Below are 17236 nucleotides of genomic sequence, written 5' to 3' on the forward strand. Positions count from 1 at the left end.
GCCTGGCAGTACTTGGCATCAGGGCCTTCAGGTCAGCTTGAACACAATGTCCACAAGCCGCACCCCAAGATCTTGCAGCATTATGTTCTTCAAGCACCCCCAAAATAATGTGTTACCATGAAAATCAAATGCGAGCAAAAGACACTGCTTTTGAAGACACTGCAACATGAAGTAGAGTGGAAAAACCTGGACGTAGCTGAGCTCCCTAACATATAATTCTGTTTTCTTCACAGATATGTTTTTACAGAGTGAAATATTAGAAAATATTGAAAAATGTTAAGAAGGCTTGAAAATATTTATCCCCCCCTCGACCCCATCACATCCCAAGAAAATCCTCAAGCAGTGTTACTCATCCATCATGTGGACCCATTGAGATCAAGAGATGATTACAGCTTCTGGAGCCACCGAGGCAGGGAGACTACCCAAGCCCCAGTGTGTTGGCAGGCTGTCGGGGAGGCAGGACCCAGCCTGCCACTCAGGTCTGGGTAAGCAGCATGGCCCCCAGCAGCCAGCCCTGCCCTGCCTGAGCCGGGAGAGCAAACCAGCATCCCTCAGCAGAACAGCATCAACAGAGGCTGCAGCAACACTCGGGCCCTAAAAGGTGCTTCTGCTCAAGACTTTACTTCTTGAGACGAGACCTAATTTGTCATCTTGGGGGCTCTTCATTGTAGAGCTGCTGGAGCAAGTCCAGAGGAGGCCATGGTGCTGCTGCGAGGGCTGGAGCAGCTCTGCTCTGGAGCCAGGCTGAGAGAGCTGGGCTGGGGCAGCCTGGAGAAGAGAAGGCTCCTGAAGGGGAGACCTTAGAGCAGCTCCAGTGCCTAAAGGAGCTACAAGAAACCTGGAGAGGGGCTTTGGACAAGGGCCTGTAGGGACAGGACAAGGGGAATGGCTTTAACCTGCCAGAGGGGAGATTGAGATGAGCTCTGAGGCAGAAGCTCTTCCCTGTGAGGGTGCTGAGGCGCTGGCACAGACTTTTCCCAGAGAAGCTGTGGCTGCCCCATCCCTGGCAGTGTTCAAGACCAAGTTGGACACAGGGGCTTGGAGCAACCTGCTCTAGTGGAAGGTGTCCCTGCCCATGGCAGAGGTTGGAACTGGCTGAGCTTTAAGGTCTCTTCCAACACAAACCATTCTATGATTCTGATCCTACCAGGAAGAGATACAAGCATGGCCATGGGAGCATGGATATCAACCCAGTGCAAGTGGAGAGGTAAAGTGACACCTTCCCCAACTGCCCAGCATCACCCCCTTCACCCTTCCTGCTCTATCCACACATTGGGTGGCTCAGACCCAATGATGAACAGTCAGACCTTGCTTACTGTAAAACCCAACCTGCCTGCAGCCACAGCTGTATGTCAGAGCACACAGTCTGTTTTATTGCACCCAAGAGCTGTAAGAAACAGAGGATTACGACTTCAGCCAACAGACAAACAGCAACAACAGATGCTTCCTCAGCTGAGACTGTTTGTATGCAGATGGCTATTAATCTCATGTTTAAGAAATAAACAGAGAACAACACCGGGCAAAGAAGGAACCCCTGGTATCTGGCAGGATGCGATGCTGTAGTAGAGCAGGACCAGTAGGCAGTGAAAGCCAAAGCCATTTCATCATGTCACCATCAGAAGCAGCAGCTGCGAGCAGGGATCTCAACATGACACAGGCCAGTGGTTGGGTACATGGCTGCCTCCAGCTGCATTTGACAATGTCATGGCTTGGTGGAAGCGAAGGAGGAGGGGAAAAATCTAAAATCATCCACTCTTTAGACAAAGATGTATATTCAGATAAGTGAACTGCAAGGTTGCTTTAACCTAATTAGTACTGTAAATGTAATTTAAACCAGCCAAAATATTTCCACTGCTCAAGGAAGAGCTACAACAATAGGAGGAAGCACTAAGACACAGCAGCTATTCTTAATACTCAAAAACACTGATTCTGATGAATAACCAAGACTTGCTTCCTAATTTAAATTGAGTATGTTTCCGCTTCCTGGGCATTTTCAGACCATATAAAATTAGAAGACTGAGCGGGTTTCCAAGGATGACCTTCTTTGCCTCCCTACTCAAACACATGCCTGACACGTACCGGCTCCTCAAATTCCCAAGTTCACAGCCCAGCCTGCTTCACAAATCTCATTCTGATTTTTTCAAACTGGATTTTCTGATCCCTCCTGGGAAATGTATGAGGCAGAGCTACAAATAGGAAGAGCATCAGAAATGGACTATCTTATTCTGCTGTCTCAGTTCTCAGCCCAAAGACATGATATATTAGGTTGTCATCTTGTTTATTTCCTGCACCATAATCACAAGCAGCAGGATGGGCTCCACGGGCTGAACTCGCCATGACTCAGTGTGTTTTCGGGCATCCCACAGGAGTTACTGCCCAAAGAATGACAAACATCCACTCCTGAAAGAAGTCATGCACATGGCACAGCCCCACAGTCAGTGCAGAGTAAACGGTTCAGAGCTTACTAAGGTTATGAGACAACTAAACAACAGCTACTCACAGCTTGACTCAGATAAGCTGGAGTTTTAGCAAGGATGGTAAGACAAGGGGAGGGTAAAAGTAGGAGTGACCTGATCCCAGGTACACAACTAAGCTATTTATTAAGATTAAAAATGAAACACCTAAAGACCAGAGTATGGACAAAGTACAAATGCAATTTTCAAAGCAATGTCTCATTTCGGTGTTTGGGGGCTTTTTTTGATAGATTTTTATATCTTATAGTTATAAAAACCTCCCCAGAAGTTTTTACATTGGGTCAGACTAATGGAAACCTTTTCAAGAGATAAGGCTGGAACTCTCCTCTCTGTGTATTGAAGCTTGTCTTATTGAATGATTACAAGAAAAATTAAATTCACTTATCTAAATACTCCAAATTCAAGATCTAGAGAAAAATACTTATCCAATAGGTCCCCACACATTGTCCCTACATATGTGGATATAAGACATTTACTTCAGAATGCAATACCGCTGTGCTCATTTGTGGGTAGGACATCATCCATCAGCCTCCGAGCAGGGGAACATGACGATTCCTACCTCTCAACAGGAGCAGCATTTTTACAGATCCCAATTGCTCAATCAGCAATTTCCAAAATAAAAAGAAAATCTAATAAAGCCCAGTAGCAGAAACTTCTATTGAGCAGTCAGGCAGGCAACAGTAAGTGCCAATTACCCCACTCACAAGCAAGAGCGTGCTTGTACTCAGAATTGCCATCATTTATCCTAACAGGCTTCCGTTCTACTTTATCATCTCTTTAGCAGTAACAGGTCCATCAGGAGGAATCCAAACTTCTCTGTGTGTGGAGAGATTACAAGTTGCCCATAACTTATATTTATTGATATTCTCCTTGTTTGTCCTTTAGAAGAGAGCTGAGATAGAAACAGAACTGGGCCCTGCTTTAAAGGCTGAGAAGTTAAAGTCAGCTGTCACTAGTTTTGCTGTGCTGGCACCCTGCTCTGAAGTCACCACACAGAGCTTGTTTGTACTAGTTTCATCTATAAATCATGCAACAGCTGGAACAAAACTGGTTGAGATGCTGAACACGATTGCACAATACAGCTCACTGGCTCTTACAGAGCTATTAGTAGTCAGGAATTTGTTAACTCATTAGAGGAGGGCTTGTTTTTCCAAAATATTCATGACAAAGTTTTATTAGACAAGTCTTCATGAAAACCAGGATTGGAAGATTTCAGGCATGATCTAGGACCAAACCACGGGATGAAAGAGTTTGCTACAGACATTCCTAAACAGCTTTGTAGTGCAGAATTTAAAGGAAGAAAAACACAGGGCAGGTGAGCTTAATGGTGCAAGATCGTCTCAAAGATCAGTTGGGGACTAGAGCAGTGCTTATAAATCCCCGCATGCTGTTCTCTCTTGTATGAAAACCCACTGTTCTAACTGCAGGAGATGGGACATTGAAGTCTCAGATGTCAGTGTCAAGAGATGCAGCAAGACAGGTTTTTATTCTTCAGTTTACACCTGGTGTGCAAGTTCAGAGTAATGCAGCGCTATTGCAAATGCAAAAAGATGACATCTCATACATCATCCACTGGACGAGCGCTGTTGAATTCAGCATGTTAAAGAAGCAGAAATCAATTTGGATTCACGGGTATGCTGAAAATTACAAAGATTTCATAAAACTAAGGACAGATACACAAGCAGTGAACTGTAGCAACTGTATCATATTATATATATATTATATCATCTCTCTTATGAGGAGAGATTGCAGGAGCTAGGCCTGTTTAGTCTAGAAAAGAGCAGACTGAGAAGGGATCTCATCGATGCAGATCTGTATCTCAAGGGCAGGTGTCAGGAGGATGGTGCCAGGCTCTTTTCAGTGGCGCCCAGTGACAGGACGAGGAGCAAGGGCCATAAACTAAAACACAAGTTTCACCTCAACATGAGGAAGAACTTTCTGCTGAGGGTGTCAGAGCCCTGGCACAGGCTGCCCAGGGAGGCTGTAGAGTCTCTCTCTCTGGAGACATTCCAAACCCACCCGGACACATTCCTCTGTGACCTGCTCTGGGTGGCCCTGCCTTGGCAGAGGGTTGGACTGGAAGATCTCCAGAGGTCTCCTCCAGCACTAACCATTCTGTGAACTGTGTTTTACCTCACAGCTCTGGCAAGTCTGATGAACTTTTATAACCCAACCAACACTCAGGACTATCTGTTTTAACCAGGCTGGTCTGAGCAACCAAATTCTTGTACAATGGCCATTTTCTGACAGAGGCATCTCTGACTGCGGCTGCTAGCTCAGACTCCTGCTCAGGTTTTGTCCCAGCACAGCCCATAATGACACAGCTCAGCCTGATCTGTGCTGGGAGCAGCACCACGGGGCTAAAGCTAGAGCTATATGTGCACCAGATACAGAGCTGAGGAGAAGGCAAGCCTGCTGTCCTTGCAGCTGTGCGAAAGCAACTGCTGGCCAGTTTCTGATAAGACTTAAACTTTTCAGAATTAACTGGAACAACCCACAGGAATGATAGAAACCAAACTTCCATGGAGGAAAATATAAGTACATCACCTTCAAGCTAACCGATCTGCACTGCTGAGGTTCCCAGGCTTCCCACTGTGATACCTGCACCATGACAGAGGAGGAAGGATGAGCAATTATCACCATCAGCTGGGAAACAGGCTTCCTCTTAAGCACTCAAGTGAGGGAATTTGTGAACTCATGAAGCACTGAATTGGAGAACTAACAAATAACACCAGCCCACTGAAAGAGGACTGAGCCTTGTTTGATTTGTTCCTAACGAGCTCATGTAATAAAGATGGATTCACAGGGTACATCCTCCTGTAACTTTGAGAGGTCCAAATGAACCATGACACTTGACTCAGCACCACTATCAGAAGTACTCCTTGTATAGGATTAAATGATATTCATAAATCCCCAGTTAGCAACCAAGCAGCAGCTTCTTGACCTTTACAAAGACTAGTTTTTCTTTGCTATCTGCTTTGTTAACAATGAGGTAATGCTAATCCTGTAAAAACTGTACAGACCTCACAAGCAGAGTTCATAGGGAAGCCTTACAGAAGCAATTCCTTGGTCCTACTTATAGATTTGTCCCATCATGTGTCCCTCCCACCCGGGTTAGTTTTTCTTCCAGCTATCACAGCCCTGCAACTAGAATGAACTTCCCAAAAGCCCTTCTCCAAGAAGTTTTTCCACAATGTGTGTTGGTAGTTAATAAAGCCTTGAATTTTCCCAACTGACCTGGCAGCTCTGTGCTTGCTCCACACTCTTCCTGGCCTGCAAACATCCGGCAGCTTCACTCCTGCTTTACGCTAGCCAAGAGAGTGTAGGAAGCATGAAGTGAATGAACTCGGCAGCTCTTGGATTTGGGGTATCGTTAGGACTACTCCCAGGAGGTATCCTTCCTCTCCCATTAGTCAAAGGAAATACTGCGTCTAAATACAGCTGTTACCTTTATCTACTTTTACCCTTCTTATGCACAAGCTGGAGTGAGTCCAGGATTCTGGAATATTTTATCAAAACAAGGGTATCTCAGATCAGCTGCAGGGATGTATATATTGCAGCCTCATGTCTACCTTCCGCTATGAGGCATGCAGGGATTTCCTTCCACTGTGTTAGCCCTGCCATTTTCAAACATTAACATTGTCTGAGCTTTACCTTGACTGAGAAAAACAACTTTCATCAGCAAAGCTGTATTTATTCATTGCCTGAAGAGGATATCCTTCCAGTTCCATTATATATTGGCCACCTGCTATAGACCTTGCAAGAGTTACAGGCTCTATTCACTCAAGAGCTTACACACACCTTTGAGGCAAGAAATACTGCTTCCATTTCTAGTGTTGGTCACTTGGTTAGGATTGTTGGGACTATGATCAAGCAGGAAAAATGGGGGTTCAAGCACTGGAGCATGCTTAGTTGCGTACACACAGAGATGCTGAGAAATCTGAGCTCCCAGACTCCAGCATGACCGTTAATTCGCCAACAGCAGTGAAAAGGTTTAGAGAGTAGTTGAATGGCAAGCCCCCATCAGCAAGACAGCCTCCTGCACAAGCTTCAGAGTCATTGTGCAGTAGTCATCTTCCCAAACCAGCAGTGCTACAACAGTCCTTCCAATGCCCCAGCAATGCCACCTCATTAAGTGGCCCAGGTGGGGATAACTGAGAAGCATAAATGTTCACTCTTGGCCAGGAGCCTGCCGTCACTGCTTCATCAACGCACAGGCTGCCTGTGAAACTACCACCAAACCACCAGCATAAAACAGTCAAGCAGCCTCTTGCCACTGCCCTCACCAGCTCCTGGGCAGTCCATTCCAAATACACACATAACATGTGGCAGTACCAACCTCCACTGCCAAGAAAGTCCATCAACCTAGAAGGAACCTTCTATGAAAGGGCAAAACAGGACAAAGGGATAAGTCCATTACCACCACAAAATCAACAAACAGGACTTCACGCACTAGAGGTGTGCTTGCTCACTGAAATGCTGAGGTCTCAACAATTGCATTCAGTGCTTAGTTGCATTTTCAATACTCAGGCTTTACAATAGGATGGAAGCACGTATGTTCACATGGACATCTCACAGACCATAGGCCACCATACTCAAGTAGCCAAGGACACTGCAAGTTATCACAGACGGACTCCAGTTCATATTATATAAAAACTAAACAGCTCTTAGACAACTAGTGAATAATGAGCTTGCCAGATATTGTGCAGGAAGATTTGAGGGTCCTGAAACTTCTCCCTCCAAAACATGAAAAGGACATGAAAGACTGACCAGAATAGTTTATTTTAACAGTTTTTAACCCCTCGATGGGGGTTGCCCTATTATTTTTCTGTATGACAACAGGAAAGCTCCCTTCATGCCTAGCTAGCACAAAGGATTTAGTGAGAAAGATCCTCATTGATCCACAAAAGACCCACGTTTTGCAGACAGCTCAAGAGTCCAGGCACTAGCAGCCCAGGGCCTGATGGAATAAGCCATGCAGATGGAAACAATTATTTAGGAAGGGAAGGACTCCTGCATGCATGGAGCAACATCTCACTAAAACTGAAGCCTCTCACCAACACATTCCAGACTCCTGGAGTAATGTGCTTTGGGGAATACAGTTTAAGCTACATCAGCTTTGTATTTCTTTCTCCAAACTTCTTTGCAATCACAAAACATACTCCTCTGCAAACTGACCTAACGGTCTTGCCAAACAGCAACACATACCAGAAAGTGTTATAAACATCCGAATCTAAAACCTATTTAGAGACCTAACTTTTCAAGCAACAAATTCTGATTTCAGACAAGCTTTTCACTACACAACACACCTGGAAGAGTTTATTCACACCATGAACAATGCTGCAGTCAATGGCTTCTACCTAAAGTCCATGGCATGAAATAACAAATAAATTATACAAGCCATATTTGATATGTAGAATATCAAATTGAAGTGCCTTACATAATTCAAAATCATGTATCTTAGAAAGCAATAATTGATTAGAAATCTTGAACTAAGGGCAGTCTTTTCAAGCCAGCTGCATAAAGAATATTTCATGTAATGTGTTGCAGGAGAAAAATAACTCCAGCAGGTTTCAATTAAGTCTCACTGCCATATGGATTTTACCTCCGCAGCAGGAAGGCTCAAACACCATGTCACAACTAAGACAGTTTTATGTCTCCAACCGAAAGCACTTAAACTGCCTGGAATAGAAACATATGGGCCATAACATCCCAAATTAAGCAAACATTTTGCTGAACTGAGACATACAACACTAGAATATACTGTATTCTTAGTCATACTTGGTAGCCTCTCACTTTTAAAGGATAAAGTTTAGTACCCATCTCACCCAACCAAAGCAGAAGACCCCAGTGCAAGTTACACAGTGGTTTTTAACCAGGCACTAGAGGGGTGGGAGGTCCTTTACTCCCATGCAGAGAAGGACACTGTTTCCCTCAGCAGTTTACATCACAAGAACACATGAAGGGCTCCTTAGGTCACCACCTCATCCCACCTCCTTTAAAGCAGGGTCAAAACAGAACCCAGGCCAGGATGCCAAGAGGTTTGTCCAGTTGGGTTTTGTAAAGGGCTGAGGTGCCACTGCCTCTGTGGGCCCGCATTTCAACACCCCCCTGCACTCACAGGGAGTGGTATTTTTCTTTAAGGCGAGCCAGACCCTCACCCATTTCAATTTATAAAGCTTTGACAAGTGACACGATTCTCCATCCAACTAATTACAGATGCTGTGAACTGGAAAACCACACCCACAGGTTTTTCCTTTCAGCATCAGTAACACCATCTCAAAACCCATGTCTTGGTTAGACAAGAGCTGTGCTGCTGCTGCACCCTCTCGGGGCACAACGGACCAGGAGCCAAATCTTCAGCATTATTTTTCTACATGCAGCTGGATCCAAGAACCCCAAATTCCTCTTTATTAAAAACAGATGTCAGCCAAGTTAAATCATCCCATGACTCCTCCAGGAGAAGGAGTAAACAGCCACAGCTCACCCAGCTGTTACTGAGAGAGGCCCTGCTGACACGTTAAGGGATTCCAGCATGCTGCAAGACCTTATCCCTTATCCTTATGCTCTGACATACTGCTTTCAGATGTGTTTGTCACTTAAATCCATCAGAACACGTTAGGTCACTTGAGTTTATACTAAAGTTTGGGTCTTTTACCAACTTGTTCCAGAGTTTTGAGCTCAAGGGAGAAGAAAACCGGTACCTACGTTTTTCAGTGTACAATACTTCCAAACAGTCCTAATATTCAGCAAACTCCACTCCTGTAACATGCCTGCAACACAAATGCTTCACAAGTAAGATGGGGAAAAAGACTGATAGTGCAAAAGGTCACAAAACATCCATTGTACAGGTAGGTGTATAGAAATGCAGCCTGCTGTCTCCCAGGAGGGCAATTTCAGCCAAAAAAGGCTACCAAAACACAGCTCTCACCAATGTTGAGCTCTGAAGTGTTTCAGCCAGGTTTTGCTATCAAGCTTTTTCAGCTAAGAAAACTATGTACAGAAGGGCCCTGGGACAGAGGCTGATGGACATGGGAGAAATGATGCTTTGCACCAGGTGAACAAGAGATCTTAGAAGTGAATTAAATCCAAAACAACAGAAAAAACTTCAGAAAAAAAAAAAAAACCACAAAAAACCCCCACTTTTTAAAAAGGCATCTGTTTGTAATCAGTGCCAACAACCACACTGGTGGGAGCTTTATGACAATATCTGCAAGCTCTAATGCTCCTGCTGATGCCTGGAAAACAGCTTTTGCACATAACAGCAAAGGGAAATTAAAGCTCACTGATGCTATTCAATGCTTGCAGATAACAAGGCAGCTGAGAGGTCATCTCCATCCACACTGTGAGCTCCAAACGCTCAGCAAAGAAAGGCACAGGGCAGGCATTACAGCTTGATCCAGGGAAAGAAGTATTTTAACAAAGGTGGACCACAACACAAAGCCTACAGGGCTCAACCTGAGTCCCCACATCTGCAGATCAGGACCCATTCTCCAGGTCAGGTTCACCCATCACCAACCTCTTGCAAGAGGCATGGAGCCACAGCAGAGGCAAAACGGCCTTTCCATGCTACTTTTGGCCAAATCCACACACAGAAGTTTTATTTTTAACAGCCAAATATTTAGTCGTGCATTACTACTCAGCTCAGAGAAGGGAAAAACAGGTTTAAACCACTCCTGCCATCAGCATATCTGTGGTACTAGAGAACTTTGCAGGAACTGCTAATCCTCAGAGTAGGTTTCTCAAGCAGGTTTCACATGCTGGCACCAGCCTCCCTGCTATTACAGTGCCATTGCAAGCGACAGCCAGCCCAGCCAAGCCAAAGCTATTCCAAGAGTATTTACACAGACTAAAAATAACTCAAAGCATATACTTTGGTACCACCAGGCTTTAAGACATCACGATGCGATACAAGCAGCAGCAATATTCTACTAGCCCTTTGGATGGTTTACCGACTGACCTCGGTTCATCTACTTCTCTGCAGTGACGATCCCAGTAACACGTTTTTAACTTCAATTGCAGCATTTTGGCAACTGCCTCAAGATAATGAGATTTCTGATTGAATTGAGATTAACAGAGAGACCATCGTATTCCCTGCCCGTGGGTTGGAACTGCATGATCTTTAAGGTCCCTTCCGACCCAAACCAGTCTGGGATTCTACATCCAAGCAGCCTGAACAAGTGAAACCGGCAGAGGCAGGCGGCATCCCCGACGGTCCAGGTGCAAGATGAGGTCCTTCTTGGCCACACGTTCAAGTGTATAAGGACCAGGTAGGAAAGGAAGAGAAAAACCTTGAGCTACCAGACAGCGCTGTTCCCGAGGCGGCGGTCGGACAGCTCAGGGATGCGGAGGGGCTGCGCTGGAACAACCGCCCCGCTCCTCACAGCGACACCGCAGCACGGACGCTCCTCGCAGCGCCTCCGGCAGCAGCACCCGCGCCGGGGGCACAGCCCGTTCCCGCCGCCGAGCACCACCCTACCTGCGTGGGTCAGCGCCGCGAAGCAGAACTGGAGGAGCGCGGACCGGTCCCTGCGCCCGCGGTACCGCCCGAGCTGGGCCTGACCCCGCAGCCCGGATCCCGCCACCCGCACGGCGCTGGCGGGTCCCGGCCGCGCCTCCCCGCGCGGGAGCACCGCGGCCCGGCCCCTGCGCGGGCTCCGGGAGAGGCGGGGCCGTTGCCCGCGCCCGCCCCGCGCCAACGGCGGCTGTGCCCAGCCCTGCAGCAGCGACCCCGGGTACCGCCCCGCCCGGGACACCCGCTGCGGAGCGGGAGGGACGGGGCGCCCTCGGCAAACGGCCGTTTGGGTCCGAGAGGCTTTTGCTAAACAAAGGACTTGTGAAAATAAAGCTGCAGACGAGCAAGTTTTATTTAATGCACACAACTCCGGACGGGTATTTGGACCTGTGGAATTCAGGGGAGGAGGAGGGAAATACAAGCAAACATAACCAAGGCGTGCTTCATCATCAGTGCAGGCGGTGACCATCGCACAGGCAGCGCTTGTGAGGGACACTGCTTCACAAGGGGAGCAGAGGTGTTTTTCACAAGTGGTAATGTGCTCTCTGGGATGTGACCTCCTAATTCAGGTCCTCCTTAAAAAAAGAGTTTGTTGAATGTGTGCAAAGAGCTGCTCTGTTCATAGCCCAACGACTGGATAAACCCTTAGGCCACAAAATCACGGCTCATCCTTGTCCCACCAACCTCACTGTTACCCCTCCAATGGTTAAATCAAGTTGTTGTCAAGTGCCTCCAAGCGGTAATCTAACCTCACCTCAGCCTGCCAGCTGTGCTGAAAAGCCAAGCCCATCCTGAACAGAAACAGAAGAAATGCACGCTCAGGACCTGCGAAGGGCTTAATTGGAAGTAGACTTGCTTCATTTCTTAAACCTGAGCCTTGAAAATTTGTTTCCTACTTTGAGAACTGACAAGTTGGAGATCAGAAAAGTGTTAACTGCAGCATGAGTAATCACTGAGCTGTACTGCATGTAAGCTCCGGTAAAAGCTGCTAGTGAGAGCGCTTGCCTTGATCTTGTCTGAAATCGAAGGTTAGTAGTGGTGAGAGTATTACCGGTCCTTACAAAGGAGGAACTCATCTTTCTGTGAGGTGGGAGAGGAGCAGAGCACGCACCCAAGCACTGCACAAGAGACTGGATGCTGTCATCCATTTAATATTTAGCCAGTCAATACTGTGCAGAGGCGGTTCTCTGACCTTCATCACTGCACTCCAGTTTCCTCTCCAAGACTGAAGCCCACAGCCGTCTGCTCTTCAGCCTCAGGGAGCCCAGAGTTTCCACAAGTCTTCCACCCAGCAAAACAAACAGCTGAGCCATGTAGATAATCAGAGAGGATGGCAGGACATTAGAGATCTGTAGCAACTGGCAGACAAAGTTCCAGGTGAGAGAAGAAAGCATGGTACACAACAGCTGGTGGAGAAAAAGAGGAACAGAATTGTCGTGGCAGTGACATTTTTAGGAGGTTCAATTTTCAGTAGGATATAAATGATTTGAGACAAGTGCTTGTTCCCTTCCCTCACCCACCCAAGCAAGATTTTCAGTACCACCACCTGGTACTGCCTTGGTGGTGTTAATGATACCAAAAATCTTCCAACTTGAGATATTACTGATTCCATGCTAACGCTCAACTTGAGGGTTAGACAAACAACTGCAGCAATTTAAGGTGATACCAGTCCTTTGCTATTCTGGCCTAACAAAGGTTACCCCTCCAGTACAACAGGTGAAGTAAATGCGAGTACCTCAGTTGCTGCAATTCAAAAATCCCAGCAATGTAAATGAGGAGATAGGACTGTGAATAGTGACAGTGGAGGCACAGGCCAGCTTTCCCTTCTGAGACCCTTCTGCAAAGGAACATACAGTCAAGGCACAGGGAAGAAAAAGACACACAAGACACTAAGCTCTTCCATGGCTTCAAATATACCTTCTGGGATTTGTGTAAAGCCTAAGAGGATTGGGACTGGCTTGTCTGCAAAGTGACTTCTGGCTTCAGCTCTTATTAAGTAAGTGAAATACGTTTTTAGTTACATACTCCACTGTAAGAAATCTAAAGCAGCTTTTAAGAGTATATAATGTCAGCTAATATCAGCCATATGTACCAGGAGAGTTTCTATATGCAGTTGAGTTGAACTTCTCTTAGAGAAACAGGTAACAATTGTCACTGTTTCAAATACAATTCTCAGTGACTTTCAAAATATTTATATATTTATACGGTACACACAAATAATAGTTATTCTGTAGAATTCTGTGTTACCTTCACTTTGTCTACAACAGGAGTAATTCCAAATAGGGAAGACAAAAAGAAATCCCTTGTTGGTCATTAAGCAAGCAGAAACCAGTCTTGCAGCTTTCTCTTACCCAAGAAGCCAGGGAGTCAGGCAGAGGTGTTAAAAATCAGGGCTGAGAAACAAAAGTGGCAGATACGCATAGAGGCAGTCTGGTGATCCTACTCACCATCATGGTGTTACAGAAATCACTCTTCTCAATATGGGAATATCTTATCTTCTGGCTCCGAAACCAGATGTCTGGGATCATAGCAAAAAGACTTGGCTTTTGGTTTTCTGGATCTGAACTCAGATAAGCAGGCTTAGGCCTCAGCTTTCCCACAGATGATTGCACCTCCTCTTCCATTTCTGTACTAGATGTGTCATTCTGGTTTTCTTCCTCTGGTGGTTCAACCTCAAATTTAGAGTCAGAATCAGGCTCATCAGAAGACTGTTTGTTTACTTCTTCTGCACTGAGCATCTGTGCTAGAAGGAGGTTTAAAAAGAACATGTAAAATACCGGCACATGGCTTCAATCTAGCTGCCAGCCTTGCATGTTCTATCGAGGTGCTCAGCTAGGTTCTTCTGAGTCTTTTTCAGCTGAAATAAAGGATTTCCAAACCCAAGTAGGCATTAAGAGGCCTGTAGAAGTGTTTGACTTTTACTAATTTTCTTAATCAGCAACTATGTTAAAGAAGGAGCTGAAACACCCACCACTTTTTACTTGTGCCTGCTGTAAACTACCATAAATAAGCAGATGACCGAATTAATTAGGAAGCTATTAAAAAGAACACCATTTTAATTTTCTCTCTTAAGAGTGATTGAGAAACACTTTAATGTTCTAATCCTGTAAACACACTACTATGTAAAAATACAGTAATGGGCCTGGTTTTATTGATTCAAATGGAATTTAGAGCATTTATGGAAATTGTTGGAGGCCTGGTGCTAATAACAGTCACTATAGGGCCAGAAAATGTGAAGGTAAATGTAGTTAAGCATAACCTGAAAGTCTTATTTAAAGCATCAAGAGATTCCAGAGTTACTCTATCCAGGCAAAAAGCTGACACTGAAGTGTAAGTATGTGGCATAGCTACCCTTTATCTATGCAAAATGGGTATTTTATTCTGCTTTTCAGACGTGAGCAGCAAGTCATGCCCGTGCTGCTCAGGGTAGCTTGTACAACTGCCCCAGCCTCTTGTAACCTGCGCTTTCTAATTACTGTTCTTGGTTACCCACAAGGGCACATGTGAAATTGTGGAGGGAAGATACTTCACTACTGAAGGAAGCAGAGGCAGTTAACAGCAATAGCTGTCTGCTAAACTTGCAAAATGGGAGCTGAAAGTAAAAAATCCAGCGTGAACACACATGCTGGATGGGAAAGGAAGGAGGAGTACAAGTCATTATTGAGGTATCTCCTGCTGTGCCTCATTGTGGCTATTCCTGTGTGATCTATCATAGGACTGGCTACCACATTACTAAGAATAGAGGGCACCAAATGAAGGTAAAGCTTACTAAAGTAAAATTCTAATTTTAATTCTAATTCTTATTTTCCTTCCTATAGCTGTTTTGCAAAGGCAGAATCACTGTTTTTGAACTTAGGTTTGATTCCTCAGCTGGGATTGCTTATGCTTCAGCATTAGAGCAAGCTAGCAAGGCTTTATCCTCCTGAGTACATCAACAAGCCTATTATTAACCTAAACCAAAGCCTGTTATCAGTTACTGACATGTTAGAAATAAGAATCAGTGATGGACTGGAAAGAGGAGCAAAATACACCAATAAATGAAAATGCATGTCCTGCTCCCTCCAAAGATTTTCTATCAGCACTGATAAAAGAATCCCTTAACGGCTCCTGGTACCACCCCACACCCCCAAAAAAGGAGAAGTATAAGAGAAGTGTAACGGAAGTGTACAAAGTTAGAGGGTGAGGTTAGCTTTCTGGGGGATTTTTTAATAAAAGTTTACAAACATGGCTTATCCTTTGCCTTTCTTAAATTAAATTACCTCTGAGAAAAAGGGAGAGGGTAAGGAAGAACAGCGGCAGCAGCTTGTCTTATAAGCATTTTTAACAGAAAAGCATAGTAATTTGAGTTTGCTACCAATAGTACTAAAAAAGCCCTTTACTTTCCTTCTGTGACAAGTGGCATTAGTCTAAAAATAGCTAGCAGAGTGCTTTGAAGATGAAGCATGCAGGAGCATTTTATCTGATCAACTGCAGAACTTACCTTCATTAAGTAGAAGCTGTAGCCAGATAATCATTAGGATCAACAGTGTTACAAATGGCAAACAAAACCAGAAGAAAAGCAGAGGAAAGGTCAGCTCATTCACCAAAGGAACCACAGGATACTTCATTGCTTGCTTCAGGTTACACTAAGTTTAGACTAGCTTGCCTGCTCTGCTTTGCCTTTTAATAACTCTTCTTGCATCACCGTGTTAATCACAAGCAAACAGCTGATATACTCTGCATGGTTAGCAAAAGGGACAGCCTTGTGCTGTGCGGGGAGGGAGTGATAAAGATTAAATACGGGGTAAGAACAACTGAGAAAACATCTGATTTGATTGTCCTTCTCTGGCTGCTATTTAAAGGATAAACACAAGTTAAGAAGCTTTCAAGGCTTATGTTAAAACAATAGCTAAAGGTCTGTTTATATAGGGGAGATAACCAAGTGCTACAGCCACTTTGAAACTGGGTAGCCAAGGTTGCTTTTGAGAAGTTAGTAAAACAGGATCGACCCTGCAGTGATGTGTACCATAGAATCCTAGGCTGGTTTGTGTTGGAAGGGAACTTAAAGCTCATCCAGTTCCAGCCCCCTGCCACGGGCAGGGACACCTTCCGCTAGAGCAGGTTGCTCCAAGCTCCATCCAACCTGGTTTGAATATTTCCAGGAATGTGTAGAGGATGACTAGCTAAAAATTACTTCTCCCAGGCTCTCTTATTTGACATGGAGCACAAATATGTCCTATATTAACATGGACTCTATTTTTAGTCCACTCTATATGTTTCCTTCTATTAGTTAATCCATTAGGAAAATAAACCTTTGTATTTTAATTGCCTTTCTATCTCCCTTCCCTGAAGAAAGGCAAGCTTTATAGGATATGTTTTATAGGATACGTGTCTGTAAATGTATTGCTGAATGATAAAGGAGTTCCGTGGTGATCAAAGTAGGAACCAATAGTATGACTTCAGTAACTCGACATTCATCACACTGTGAGTTTCTCCTTTAATAAAATAAAGCCATTATCTATCACTTCCCTCACAGGGGGCTGTTTGGCTAAATTAATCCTTTGTGTAGCTCTCAGTACACCTCAGAAGAGAGCAGCTATGTAAGTGCACATTATGAATTGCATGCAGTTAATACCTTGCTTGCGTGCCTGTGTTTTTATGTAGTAACGGTCCCTTGAAATGAGACTTTTAATCCCAAGATCTAAATGAACTTTGCAAATTTTTATTAACTCACGTTACTAACACGTTAGTATCACTGTGTGATAAAAGCAGCTATTATCCTTATTTTGTGCATTGGGTAAACAAGTAAGAAAAGCCATTAACGACCCGAGCTTCAAGGAGGCTCAGCGGGGCTGCGGGTCGGTGGCGTTTCTGACCATCGCGGGCAGCGAAAGGAGTCACAGATCCCAACGCGGCCGCGGTGACCTCGGTTCCGTCGTCACGCGGCCCCCAGCGGCTTGCTCGGGGCGCCCTGACCTCGCCGTGCCCCGCTCCCCAGGGCAGGGGCAGGGCCCGGGCCCAGCGGAGGCTCTGGGGAAGGCCTCTCGTCCTCCGCCCCGGCCGCAGCGGGCGCCCTTCTTGCCGCGGCCCGGGGACAGCGCACGCCGCGGGTGCACTCGCGGCCGCAGCTTCCCCCTTCCCCTCGGGCCGCCGGCCCGGTGAACTGTCAGGGCTCGGGTGTGACTCGGCGGGCAGAGGGCGCCCCTGCGGGGCCGGCAGCGGGACACAGCCTGCCCGCTCTCCGAGGCCCCTCGCCCCGCCCGGAACG

The 17236-nt window shown here is 45.6% G+C and overlaps 1 protein-coding gene and 1 long non-coding RNA gene across 3 annotated transcripts in view; both read right to left on the reverse strand.

Moving 5' to 3' along the window:
* The window catches only part of ARHGAP40 (Rho GTPase activating protein 40), a 45788-nt gene extending 34646 nt beyond the window's left edge, over positions 1-11142 (reverse strand). Inside the window, exon 1 of one of the 2 annotated variants that reach the window (XM_030503380.1) lies at positions 10954-11142. The gene's annotated coding sequence lies outside the window, so the exon portion shown is untranslated. The remainder of the gene's footprint in view (positions 1-10953) is intronic. The other variant, XM_030503381.1, reaches the window with a different exon arrangement.
* Positions 11143-11323: 181 nt separating this feature from the next.
* On the reverse strand, positions 11324-14357 carry LOC115615250. The gene is made up of 3 exons (XR_003993997.2): positions 13437-14357; positions 12725-12826; positions 11324-12395 (listed from the first exon to the last, which is right to left on the reverse strand). It is a non-coding gene; the product is annotated as an uncharacterized LOC115615250 (long non-coding RNA).
* Between the last annotated feature and the right edge of the window lie 2879 nt (positions 14358-17236).

This window comes from Strigops habroptila, chromosome 13 (genome assembly GCF_004027225.2).
Source record: "Strigops habroptila isolate Jane chromosome 13, bStrHab1.2.pri, whole genome shotgun sequence".
Taxonomy (NCBI): domain Eukaryota; kingdom Metazoa; phylum Chordata; class Aves; order Psittaciformes; family Psittacidae; genus Strigops; species Strigops habroptila.